The sequence below is a fragment of the Mytilus californianus genome, unplaced genomic scaffold, assembly GCF_021869535.1.
Source record: "Mytilus californianus isolate M0D057914Y unplaced genomic scaffold, xbMytCali1.0.p SCAF_1, whole genome shotgun sequence".
Taxonomy (NCBI): Eukaryota; Metazoa; Mollusca; class Bivalvia; order Mytilida; family Mytilidae; genus Mytilus; species Mytilus californianus.
Genome location: NW_026262581.1, coordinates 141,813,710 through 141,828,493, shown reverse-complemented (window position 1 = coordinate 141,828,493; position 14,784 = coordinate 141,813,710). Strand labels below are relative to the sequence as shown.

Below are 14,784 nucleotides of genomic sequence, written 5' to 3'. Positions count from 1 at the left end.
CTTAGTGACTTAGTGACTACACATATAAGGTACACAAAAATGTATCTGTGTACAAGGTATAAAACATCCAGGTCATCTATCTTCTGAAATATCAAACTTTATTCAAATAGTTTATGCTGCTGCACGATTATGCTGATTGTAATCCCTAAGTGTCACATTTTACAACAATGGTCTCAGGTGACACAAAAACTATTTCATTAAATTCAATCACATTTCATGTGCCTGTACCAAGTATAAACCCTGTTGTATACTTGTAGTACATGTTGCATGGCCTATAGTTTTTATTTTTTTATTTTTAGAATTGTGTATTAAATGCATATGACAGATCTATATAAAATAGATGTGGTACATTTTTGTACATGCAGTGATGTGATGTACATGTACATGAATGATTATCACAGACACAATGAACAAGATATTTCTGCTGAATTTATTCACTACTTTTATAGACACATTAAAGACTAGAGCTTGACATATTGCATAGACAATTGCCTTTCCTTCTATTGAAGCCTTATACATGTATATACATGTAGGTTGCATTCTAGATGTCATTTAATTATTTTTTGCTATTTTAGTTGCTGTCGGTCTATTACAAAGCAGGGTTATTATTCACATCACATAAACATATTCTTGTCCTGAATATGCATATTAATTTGCCACTGGACTGTAAGCAGCTATCCATCATCATCATCATCATCATTAACATATATATAAACGTTTCATGTATAGTATCTCTTCTTGTTCATATGTAAACTTTGACCTACTGCTTTATATACATTGTGTAGAATCTGAGAAATGGAATTAACCACAATATATATTAATTTGCACAAAAAAATAACCTTAATCACTGATGGGTAAAATGAGGTTGGGGTCACATGAACACCGTCTTTTATTTTTACCTAATGTATATACCTTAATTTTTTATTTAGATATCTGTAGACTTATAAGTTGAAACAAGAGTGCACACGCTGAAATGTCTCGCCTACTATACTGACCATTGATTTTATGTTGATAGTCCTACTTATAAAGTTTTACTACAAGTATCACATTAACATTTATGATCCAAGAAAATGAGGTCAAGGTCAGATAAACCAAGGCGGAAATACATGTACACCTTTAATACAATCATTCCATACACAGAATATAGATGACCTATTGCTTGTAGTATAAAACAAACAGACCAAACCATGGAAATTCCATATGGACCAATGAACCATGAAAATGAAGTCAAGGTCAGATGATACCTACCAGACATACATACATGCATACACCTTACAATCATTCCTTACACCAAATATAGTTGACATATTGCTTAAATTTTAAGAGAAACAGACCAAAACACAAAAACTTAACATTGAGCAATGAACCGTGAAAATTAGGTCAAGGTCAAATAAAACCTGCCAGACTGATACATGTATGTACATTGTAAAATATTTCCATACACCAAATATAGTTGACCTACTGCATACAGTATTAGAAAAACAGACCAAAACACAAAAACTAAACTAGTAACACTGAACCATGAGGTCTCAGATGACACCTGCCAGCTGGACATGTACACCTTACAATCATTACATACATGTACGCCAAATATAGTAGACTTATTGCTTATAGTATCTGAGATATGGACTTGACCATGAAAACTTAACCTTATTCACTGATCCATGAAACAAAATCTGAACTTTTTTTTCAAGTAGTCACTGAACCATGAAAATGAGGTCAATGACAATAGACATATGACTGACGGAAACTTCATATCATAAGGCATCTATATACAAAGTATGAAGCATCCAGATCTTCTACCTTCTGCAATATTAAGCTTTTAAGAAGTGAGTTAACGCCGCCGCATCACTATCCCTAATTACACAAAATTTAGATTATTTTTTAACTTTTGTGATAAAATGGTGATATACATGTATGTGCTCAGTTGATACAACATTTTACAATTTTCATGCATCTTGGGACTCGCAAGTTTTGAAAATGATGAGTCCAGGACTCGCCTTAGTGAGAACCCGGGGCTCGACAAAAAATTGAGAGACAAGTTGAACCCGTCTGACAACACATGTTCATGTAAACCTTTGATCCCATACATGTATACCAAATATAGTTATCGTATTACTTATAATATGCCACAAATTCACTTGATAAAATCACTACACATGTAGTTTTTTAAGGAGCACTGAACAATGAAAAGAGAATAAGGACAATGGACAAATTTCTTGACAGAAACTTCTAAACATAAGGATTCCTTATACATTATCATGATTATGATTTTAAGAATGACAAATCCATGATTTCTACCCTCTGAAATATAAAACTTCATATAAATAGTAAATGTTGTTGTCCGATTAGCATTTCATGTTTTGCATGTCTTGTATTCTGAAACTTTTGTCACAGACAGGACATAACTGGAGACCTTGGAGGAATTAAGCCTACTTATACATGTTATAAGCCTCATGGTGATAGTCAGTAATTTATCTGGAGGAAAATGAACAAGGAAGATACAAAAAGTGAAGGTAGTCTTCAGTTCCAGAACAGACATAGTTGTCAGAATTTTTTTTTTTTAATTATCTGGTTTATCCGTTCAAATAAAGACAGAAGAAATCTATCTATTACTAAAATATAACTGTTGTGAACTGCATTTTATTTAATGAACGTATAGCACTGTCAACATGTACAATGTACCTGACAACAAACAAGCAACAATCTTTTAGTTCACAAGTACAACAGCTTGATCCATATGTGATCCAAAATGTGCAGAATGCTATTATGGTGGGAGGTTCAAATTCACTTTATACTTCTCTACTTTGAATATTATATCCTATATCACCTTCATTGCTGGTGATCATCATGTCATGTACATGTAGAACTTATTTTTAAACTTCTATTGGAAACCAAATTGGTCAAATTTGTCTTCATAACGAGTTGAAAATATGGAATGTCTTGGACTAGGTACTGTGGCTTCCAAAGATTTAAAGATTGTCTGATGGTCTTAAATCTGTATTGTATATGACTGTTACATGTATAAATGAAAAAGGCTTTTATATCTTTGCTTTTGTACAGACATCATTGACATTTATATTAGCAAACAATTTGCATTTCCTGGCATATCTATTTGTTTGGCGGCTGAACATTTCCAAATGCATGTTTCATGTTTTTCACATCCTTTTTAGTTTTCTGATGAAAATGCTGTTGCTTCCAGTTGATACAGATTCTATAGCTGAGCCTGTGTCTGGCCATTTCTTTATGTCTAGCATGTGTGTGAATTATTCACAGTGACTCTCAATTTCATTTCCCCAAACTTTCTGTGTCTGATTCCTTTCAATAAAGCTATATAGACCAGGGAAGAATGTCTGCTCCTGAAATATCAATTTAAATATATTTATGGAATATTCTGATTTCAAAACAATGCTGACTCCATTATAAAGCTTATTTAAGATTATTTAACATCCGTTTCAGAGGAACTCATTTAATTTTTTTCTTTAATAATTATTACTAGCTTTTCCAGACTAAAAGATGAAGAAAAAATGTACATGCATGTTTGTTTAGGGTTTCCCTACCTACATGTACCCTGTTACTTAATACTAGTGTTTATTCAAACACATTTTAATTGATATGTTCCTCTGGTTAATGACAGAATGTTTTATTGTCCTTAAATAAATTTTACTTACAGATATACATGTAGGTTATCTAAAAGTAAATTTATAAATTGACACTGTGAATCCATTTCTAGGATCCACATCTTCTTATCTTTGAACATTTTTTGGGGAAATAAAAACACTGGCCCTTGAGTAATCCTTTTTGGGATAAGTCCTTGAGGTGTGGATTCCCTAATCAAATTTGTACGTACATGTATTTATTATCAGAATCTGTACACAAATCTTTAAACTTGTATTTCATTTCATTTCACATTTTTTACTTTTTGTTTAGCATCATCATTTCCAGACATTAATCTTATAAGATACCTATTGATTTTGTTTGATGGTTGGTTGTTTTCTGAACAATTTAACATACATGTATGTACTATGATAGAGATAGCCTCGTCTGTCTTGTTCTTCTATATATTGATCAAGTATATGTATTGGACATGTTGAATTTAAAGATAGAGTATTCTATCAGTCAAGAGCATAATTACTTAATCAAGTCTTCAAAATTATTTATACTAGTAATGTTACAAATGAAAACAAAGCAGTGGCGAACCCAGAAATTTTCTTCATAATGACAGCCATGCTTCAGTGATTCCCTATATAAACAACCAAATTTTTCCAAAAAGGGGTCCTGAGCCCCCTGAGCTCCCCCTCTAAATCCGCCTCTGCAAAGTTACTCAATCATGTAGTTAAAGCTAAATATTTGAGTATAAAAGACTACAATAAATGGGGAATGTGTCCATAGGACACAGATGATGCCCACTCTTGCAGATCATATAAAGTTATAAAACGACATAACTGAAGAACGGTAAAAGTGATGCTACCCAAATTTGTGCTTGATCTGAGTTTTTTTGGTAATAAGTATTGTGTATAAGTTTCATAACATTTGGTTGAGGCAAACTAAAAGTATGAGAATGGAAACGAAAAATTCAGAAATTTTACCATTTGTTCTGGAACGGTTAAAGTAACACTTTTTGCCTCTTTCAACTGATTTTTATAGTTCGTTCTTATATTGTACTGTTACACCACTGTCCCAGGTTAGGGGGAGGGTTGGGATCCCGCTAACATGTTTAACCCCGCCACATTCTGTATGTATGTGCCTGTCCCAAGTCAGGAGCCTGTAATTCAGTGGTTGTCGTTTGTTTGTGTGTTATATACTTGTTATTCGTTCATTTTTTTTTTACATAAATTAGGCCGATAGATTTTCTCGTTTGATTGTTTTACATTGTCATTCTGGGCCTTTTATAGCTGACTGTGAGATATGGGCTTTGCTCATTGTTGAAGGCTGTACAGTGACCTATAGTTGTTAATTTCTGTGTCATTTGGTCTCTTGTGGAGAGTTGTCTCATTGGCAATCATACCACATCTTCTTTTTTATATGTACATAAACAGGATGAAGTTATTTTTCTCACAAAGCATTAAGCTAATATTTAATGAACACTGAAACACTAATTGCCATTCTGACCCACTGTAGCCGAGTCCAAGAATAGTGAACAATTAATTTCTTTCTTGGCAGAAAATTTCCCCTAACAATTATCTGGAGCACCACATGATATCAACATGTATCAGTGTGTGACAGAAGTAAAAAAAGTATGCTGATATTAAAACTTCTTCTGCATGTGCTGGCATAAGTATACATGTATATCTTTGCAAGTACACAGTAGAATATCATTAATAAGATGACATTATGATTTATATACTATTACCAATGAATTTAGATTTATCTGATCCCATATCTTCATTGACTTTGTAAATTATAATTTTTTGGTAGGAGAATTAGAATGAAGACTTGCAATGTATTTTCTGGGATATTGTCATGTTTTTTTAAAGTACACTGTGAATCCTCCACAAAGATTTTTTTTAATAAACACTCGAGAAGTTGCCCAATGATAGAAAAATGTCAACCTTTAATACTCTTATTTTCGAGAATTTACCTTTGAATGCTGACTTGATTATCGGGTAGCAGATATCTGGTATGTAAACTCTTCCATAGCCCGTTTGAAGCATGTTGGAAGCCTGACCGTGCAATCTTTGATTTCCAAAATTTGTCTCTTCTCAAATTTCAATTCTTTCACTTTGTACTAAGGCAAAATTTCAGTTAATGCATTTTCTATGTTGTTTTTCCATTTCTACGTCGCCATCTTCAACATGTTCCTAGGTCGCGTTTATAAGGAGCATTCTGATTGGTCGATATAAATACTTTCTGGGGTCAAATATTACGTTATATAAGGTCACAAAAGTGAAACCTTGTAGGGTACTTGTTAGATCTTCGTATGTAGTATAACGTAGTATAACGAAATCCGAGATCTATATTTTAATTAGATTGAGTAATATGTTGTTTTCATGGTAGTGCTTGCTATAAAGATTGATCTTGTGTTTGCCCAACGTTTTTTTTTTTAAAAATCATACATATCCGCGACGAGAGAAGATAAACAATAGTAATCCCTCAGGAAGATCTGCAAAATGATCGAAGTATACGGATGACCGAAAAAATTTTGGACTAACAATAGATGAAAAAGACATCTTGGATCTCGAGCGACTACTAAAAGAGTTGATGCAATGTTTTTTTTTTATTATTATTTAGAGACAGTTAACACGGCTGAAAGAATGGCGAGAAGATAAGAGCAATGTTACAATGTACCCGTATCCTCGTCCATTTGTGGTAAATAAATCACACCTTTATATTTTTTGACCCCTTGGGATAAGTTCCTTATAAACTGACAAATGAACAAAGATATAAAACAGTTGAAGAACAAAGAGTAAATGCGTATTTGTTAATACATTGTTAGAATAAAGAGTAAATGCATATTTGTTAATACATTGTAAGAATAAAGAGTAAATGCATATTTGTTAATACATTGTTAGAATAAAGAGTAAATGTATATTTGTTAATACATTGTTAGAATAAAGAGTATATGCATATTTGTTAATACATTGTTAGAATAAAGAGTAAATGCATATTTGTTAATACATTGTAAGAATAAAAAGTAAATGCATATTTGTTAATACATTGTAAGAATAAAAAGTAAATGCATATTTGTTAATACATTGTTAGAATAAAGAGTAAATGTATATTTGTTAATACATTGTTAGAATAAAGAGTAAATGCATATTTGTTAATACATTGTAAGAATAAAAAGTAAATGCATATTTGTTAATACATTGTTAGAATAAAGAGTAAATGTATATTTGTTAATACATTGTTAGAATAAAGAGTAAATGCATATTTGTTAATACATTGTAAGAATAAAAAGTAAATGCATATTTGTTAATACATTGTTAGAATAAAGAGTAAATGTATATTTGTTAATACATTGTTAGAATAAAGAGTATATGCATATTTGTTAATACATTGTTAGAATAAAGAGTAAATGCATATTTGTTAATACATTGTAAGAATAAAAAGTAAATGCATATTTGTTAATACATTGTAAGAATAAAAAGTAAATGCATATTTGTTAATACATTGTTAGAATAAAGAGTAAATGTATATTTGTTAATACATTGTTAGAATAAAGAGTAAATGCATATTTGTTAATACATTGTAAGAATAAAAAGTAAATGCATATTTGTTAATACATTGTTAGAATAAAGAGTAAATGTATATTTGTTAATACATTGTTAGAATAAAGAGTATATGCATATTTGTTAATACATTGTTAGAATAAAGAGTAAATGCATATTTGTTAATACATTGTAAGAATAAAAAGTAAATGCATATTTGTTAATACATTGTAAGAATAAAAAGTAAATGCATATTTGTTAATACATTGTTAGAATAAAGAGTAAATGCATATTTGTTAATACATTGTTAGTTTCTACGGAATAATATATAGGTGGTATCAACAACTGCATCTTATAAATAAATTGTGTCATGTGATCACGTTTCTAACTTATTGGATTGTATATAACACTTTCATATTTTCCTTGTTAGTCTCCTGACTACTATTGTATTTATGCGACGGATAACATACTTTTCATTATTTATTGTCATTATCAGAGGTCCGTCACATGTTATTCTGTAGATACGGACATATGTTCTGTTCGTCGTTGTTATGGATCTGTCGGTTTTCAACATGTCTTCGTGAATACACTGGAAACGTGCTGGATAAAATCCCGGCATACAGACGAGACCTCATCGGCCACTTCTGAAAAAAGAGAAATATATTATTCTTAACCGATAGAATGGCCCAAAAATATGAGAGAATGTTATTTAAAGGGCTTTCGAGGACATGTTTACTGATTTTTTAAAGGTCTTTCAATGACATGTTTACTGATTATGTAGAGGGCTTTCAATGACAGGTTTATTTGTGACTTGAAGGGCTTTCAAGGACATGTTTACTGGTGATTTAAAGGGCTTTCGGGATATGTTTACTGATTATTCAAAGGGCCTTCAATGACATGTTTATTGATTATTTAAAAGGTTTTCAATGACATGTTTAATGATATTCAAAGGGCTTTTAATGACATGTTTACTGATTATTTAAAAGGTTTTCAATGACATGTTTACTGATTATTTAAAGGAATTTCAAGGCTATATTTACTGACTATTCAAAGGACTTCCATGGCCATGGTTACTGATTATTTAAAGGGCTTTCAATGACACGTTTACTGATTACTGGTATGTAAAGTACTTTCAATGATATATTTACTGATTATTTAAAGGACTTTCAAGGCTATGTTAATTGATTATTGAAAGGGCTTACAATGATATGTTTACTGATTCAAGGACATGCTTATTAATTATTTAAAGGACTTTCAAGGATATGCTTATTAATTATGTAAATGGATTTCAAGGACATGCTTATTAATTATTTAAAGGGTTTTCAATGACATGTTGCTGATTATTTGAAGAGCTTTCAATGACATGTTTACTGATTATTTAAAGGACTTTCAAGGCTATGTTTATTGATTATTGAAAGGGCTTACAATGATATGTTTACTGATTCAAGGACATGCTTATTAATTATTTAAAGGGCTTTCAAGGATATGCTTATTAATTATGTAAATGGATTTCAAGGACATGCTTATTAATTATTTAAAGGGTTTTCAATGACATGTTGCTGATTATTTGAAGAGCTTTCAATGACATGTTTACTGATTATTTAATTGACTTTCAAGGCTATGTTTATTGGTTATTGAAAGGGCTTACAATGATATGTTTACTGATTCAAGGACATGCTTATTAATTTTTTAAAGGGTTTTCAAGGATATGCTTATTAATTATGTAAATGGATTTCAAGGACATGCTTATTAATTATTTAAAGGGTTTTCAATGACATGTTGCTGATTATTTGAAGGGCTTAGAATGACATGTTTACTGATTATTTAACATATAATGTTATAATATAAATCATAATGTATTGCAGAGACTAAGTGGAGGCAATCTCCGTTCTAGGAATTTTCAATTGTGTTTGCATATATGATAATTTTCTTGAATGTAAATAAGGTTTTGGAAGTCGTGAAGTCTTATAATAAGTACCGTAACTATTATTGATACCTTGTTTGTTCGCTAATTTAAATCATAATTTCATATTTCATATCATATATACAAGTTAACTTGGTAAAGAATTACTTACAAAACGCGCTGCAATTTGGCATTGTTGTCCCTTATTGAGATAGACATAGGCATAGACATAGACATATTATTAATCAAATCGTGGAGCCCTAAATAGAGCAGTAAAATCATTCATAACTAAATAAACAAATTTCAAAAATAAACAGAGAAATTATTTTAATAATTTAATATTAAACATATTGGAGCAGGAAAAATAAAACAAAACTGCAAACACATTAGTATACTATTCCAAGGTACAATATAATTAATTTTCTAGCTTCTTTCTTACTGGGAAAAGGGAGACAACTCCTACTCCAAAGTACCACTTGTTATTAACTGTAAGAAATAAGTTTGCAATACATATCTATACATACTGGTGTAGACTTGAACATCGTCCGACTGAATTCATACTGTTGAAATATGCATGTAAATGCAGCCAATATCTTCATAAGACTAACATAACATTTTGGTACACTTTCTTTCAAAGTATTTAGAATTTTTTTAATCAAACAAGACTTTTAGAATTTAAACATTTTGGACAATATACATTTTGTATTTAGAAATTTGATGCATGAGAAAACACTTAGTTTAAACCGACAGTTTTGATGGGGAACTATTCAATTATTGGAAATTCAAACAACATTTTGGTTATGATAACTATCTTTCTTTGGTTAAGAAAACATGGCCGTTTTTCAAAGATATCAATAAACGAAATATGTTTTAAAACAAAGGCTCCTCTGGCTGTGTTCATAAGATAAATCCAAATCTCATAGAAATGTTCATTTTGATTTTGTTAGCTAAAAAGCTTTTAATTTTTCAATACTTGACACTCAACAAATTGATTTCTTTATTAAGCAATAAAGAAAATTAGGGTTTCAATGTATTTGGAAAATTTGTTGAAGATTAACAGAGTTAGTTCAATTGCATATTAATTATTGTATATTATATTGTATGCCTGTGACATTGTAAAACACTGGATACTGTGTATTAAATAGGTATTGTAATTGTATATCTATGTATCTATGCTAACGACATTCGATTTTTTTTTGACGCAGTCGATGTGGTTTCGAATTCGTAACCTTTGACCACAGGCACTTGTCTCTGAAAAAAAAATTGTTTTCCTATATACCTTAATATAACATTATATTAAGATATATAGCAAAAACAATTTTTCAGACACTAGTAAAATTCTTAAGTCGTATGCATAAAATTTCTTAAGGGTTGACTTAACTAAGGAATACTTAAATCGAAAACAACTTGAATTGTAAGTAGGGGGTCTGGTGGGCGACAGCCCCCCCCCCCCCCCCTAAGCTGAACGATTATAGTAAAACTCTTTTTTATAAAATTATTTGGAAGCACAATGCTACACCGGTGCTACGCCACTGCTATGATATATGTAAGCTCATCGCATTTACTCATCCGTTCAAAAGTTTGTTTTGATTATTTACATTGTAGCCCGGTGACCAGAGTCAGAACTTTCAAAATTTAATCGTCAAAAAGACTACATGGCTGTATCATATATCATTCGATTCGAAAATGTGTGTACTTTAAAATCAATTGATTGAACAATACATACTTTTATTAAAAACTGGGGTTCAATTGATGTTCGGGTGTAAAACAATTCAAAAATACGTAACCAACTAAAATGTCAAAATAAATTCCTAATTGGCGCAAAACAGAAAAAAGGCTGTATTGATGGACGAGCATGGGAAGAAACAAATATTTGTAATGCAAAACTTCTCCCACTGTTACTACAGGAGAGATGAAAGGGACTTGGAAGGAAATTGATTAATTATTGATGTTTGCTTAACGCCCAGTGACAATTATTTCATGCATGTCAAGGTCTTAAGGACGAGAACAAATTAACAATAAATGCGATAGTTGGATCCTGTTATAGAGGCTGTCCGGGTTGAAAGTCGGGGAAATTTGGACTGCCACTGGAAAAAGAAAGCATATTGAATAGGGACCAAATTTTGCTTTGCAACATGCACTCTCCTTACATCGGCATCGGGTTAAAAGTCCCCATTCTGACCGGACGTGGCTGCGTACTTATACATTGCACACAGCCACTTTGGCAAGGGTTTTACTGCCGGTCGTAAGAAGACCAAAGTGACCGTATTTCTATTACCCAGTCCCAATAAATATATAACAATCTAATAAGCTCCGAAAATTCCATAAGGAGAGATTTTTAAGAGATCCCAAAGAAGAAGAACAACTTATGCATGGAGTGATAAATGTAAGATATCAAAACAGTTCTAAATTAACCACTAAATACCAAACAAAACCGTCACTCACACGAGGAGTCGCTTAATGGATACTCAAAATTATCTTGTAGCAAATCATCCAGCTTGATAATGGTATATGTTAGTAAAATCCTATTCTAAAAAAATGTCCCAAATCATCGTACTTATCAAACAGATTCGTCCCATCTCTAACGCACTGACCATTCATCTTTCATGTGTGTTGCTGGATGGAGGGGCATGGTTTTGTTTTTCTATAGATAGCCATATATTTTTCAACTCTATCAAAACATTATCAAGATTTTAAAAATCTATTTCGATTTAAAATAAACTTTTTTTATCACTTCCCTTTTACAACAATAAAAAGCGGATATGATCAATTTTCCATGTATTCATATCAAAACAACGGCATTTTTCAAAAGTTCTTTAATCTTTACTAAAACACACATTTTCCAATTCATAATTTTCCTGTAAGGTATTATCAACATCTTAGCGTATTTACGAATGTTTCACTTGAAAGTTATAATTGCATAAAGATGACTCAAAAATGCATGCATTTTTTCGAGATTTTAGAAAAATTTAAGCAATTATCCAAAAATTGTCGAGAAGGACACACTTAACCAAAACCAAAATTCTATTTGAAGTAATAAGATAAATTTTCTTTCAGATACATCATAATTTGTTAAGGTAAATGTCTTCTTTCTGTTTAAAATAGGAAATTTGCAAGATTTTCGTTAACAGGAATATTCCGGAGCACCTGAGATCACCCCCAGTTTTTGGTGGGGTTCGTGTTGCTCAGTCTTTAGTTTTCTATGTTGTGTTTTGTGTACTAATGTTTGTCTGTTGGTCTTTTTCTTTTTTAGTCGTGGTGTTGTCAGTTTGTTTTCGACTTGTGAGTTTGAATGTCCCTCTGATATCTTTCGCATCTCTTTTAAGGAAAAATGGAAAATAGTTTAATACTGCATGTTTAAGTATCATGAGTATGTTATATAGACTGCGAATTCCATGGAGTAGGTCTTAAAACTTTCTGATTTTGTCCCAGTAAGTGAAACAAATTTAGAGGAAATTCGCGCCCTATATTTTTAGAAAAAATAATAAAAAACTTTATAATTAAAAATGAAACCGATTCCCCCCTCCCCCAGGAAACAGGACTTTGCATGCCTAACTGTCCTTATCGCTTCCTCCATACTGTTTTGTACTAACAATTAATACCAGGCGGGGTATGTTAATAATATAACGTTCAATGTTATTTATGTAAACATGCACGAGCAGAGGAATCAAAAGAAAAATGATAGCATGACTTCAATGCGCGTAAAACTAATTACTTTTCAGTATACACAATACGAGAAATAAGGGTGAATTATATAACTACCCTCTGTTATCGCTTGAATTTGTGATTATACGTGAATTTAAGAAAACAATAATGGTTGTTAATAAACGAAATATCACTGATATAATTATTAATCAATTAAATGGTAACTAATCTATCCGTGTTCTGCAAAAAAGCCTACTTTCGACTGATTTTGTCTATTTATGAAAATTTAAGGTTGCTCTATAGATACCTTATACTTAGATATAATCTGTTTAATGTATATGTTGTTTACAAGTTATCATTTTGTACAAATTATAATTTAAAGTATGGATTTTGTTATAAAAAAGCATTGATACACAGTATAGAATTTTTATTCAATAAACCTTATTTACAAAATACAAAACAAAACCAGATGGAGACAGGAAATGTAATTGATACATGCATGCCAGTTAATTCTGATAGTACAGTAGAAATTGGCCCCAGGAACAATTCTGACAGAATAATAAAAATTGGCCCAGTGACAATTCTGATGGTATAATAGAAATTGGCCCCATTGACAATTCTGATAGTATAATATAAATTGGCCCGAGTGACAGTCATCTCCCTTCGGCGTACGTCCGTTATACGCGCCGAAAGGGTTTGCGTCTTTATGCTTGTATAGTTATGATTGACATTTCTTCACTATTCTGAAACCGTTTTTTGTTCAAACTTTTATGTGTTACATTGTATATATTTTATTTTGACTTAGTTTCTGATTCAATTTTTAATTATTTGTTAGAGCCAAGTGCGTGTGCTCAATTTTTAGAATTTTTAAACTTTTGACGTCAAATTTAAGGCATTGATTTAGTTTAAACATAATTATTTACTCAAAGTAAAATGGATTGGACACAAGTAAACCATACTTATGAAGTCCGCTCCGAATAACAATAAATTACAATACAATATTAATGTGAGCATGCAATAATTCAGAATATACAATACTATAAGAGTCTATCTATTGAAAAAAAAGATAAAACAATAAATAACAGAAACATTGGTAATGATGATGAGGATGATGACGTGAATGTACCGCAAATACACTTAGTCTATTAGTATCATGTAACAAGAAATCTCTCAGACCTTTTAATAAACTCGAATACATGTTTAAATATATTGACGTTTTGTTCATACGAAAGGTTCGGATTACCAGATGTTAGTAACTTAACATTTAAAATAAGGTCACCAGGAAGCCATCTTAGATTGTTCATCAGAATTTCTCTCTGGTGTGTATATAAAGAACAGTCGAAAAGGAAATGGTGTACAGTCTCAATGTTGCATTTACAAAAACAAGATGGGTCAGCAATTATATTGACTCTAAACAAGTCATAGTTCAAGAAAGATGAATAGTATTTGAATTGTGTTAGAATTATATTTAGTTTCCTCGGTCCATATAAATAGTGCTTCGGTACATCTTTATTTATAGTATTTAGCCTTTTTAATTGGATTTTAAATTTTGAGATAGAGTATGATTTTCGAAGGGACAAATCGGTATGATTCCATAGTCTAATAGTTGATGGTATAAAAGATTCTTTAGTAAGGGATAATCTACAAAAAGGAACAATGATATCATTGCCATTTCGCAAGGGATATACAGTTGTGCTCTGTACACTGGGTGGAACTAGATTACATAGATAATCCGGAGCATGTTTATATTGAATGTTATAAAACATTTGTAATTTTCGTCTTTTCCTCCTGTCAGCTAAAGTTTCCCACCCAACTTCCTCATACAGATTTTCAGATTTTGTAAATATAGGCAAACCAGTAACTATTCTAGCAGCTTCTAGCTGCAAACTTTCAAGTTTATTAGCATATCCTATCCCACAATTATCCCAAACCTCAGTTGCATATTCAAAAATTGGTCTTATAAAAACTATATAGAGTTTTTCTAAGATTTTCCTACAAAGTTGATACTTGAGTTTTCTCAGTATATTTAAATGTTTCGTTACATTAATAATCAGATTGTCTATATGGCTTTTCCACCGAGCATCA

The 14,784-nt window shown here is 31.2% G+C and overlaps 1 long non-coding RNA gene across 1 annotated transcript; it reads right to left on the bottom strand.

Annotated features, from left to right (window-relative positions):
• Positions 1-2,508: 2,508 nt before the first annotated feature.
• LOC127737682 (uncharacterized) lies at positions 2,509-5,969 on the bottom strand. The gene is made up of 2 exons (XR_007999759.1): positions 5,582-5,969; positions 2,509-3,359 (listed from the first exon to the last, which is right to left on the bottom strand). It is a non-coding gene; the product is annotated as an uncharacterized LOC127737682 (long non-coding RNA).
• Positions 5,970-14,784: the final 8,815 nt, after the last annotated feature.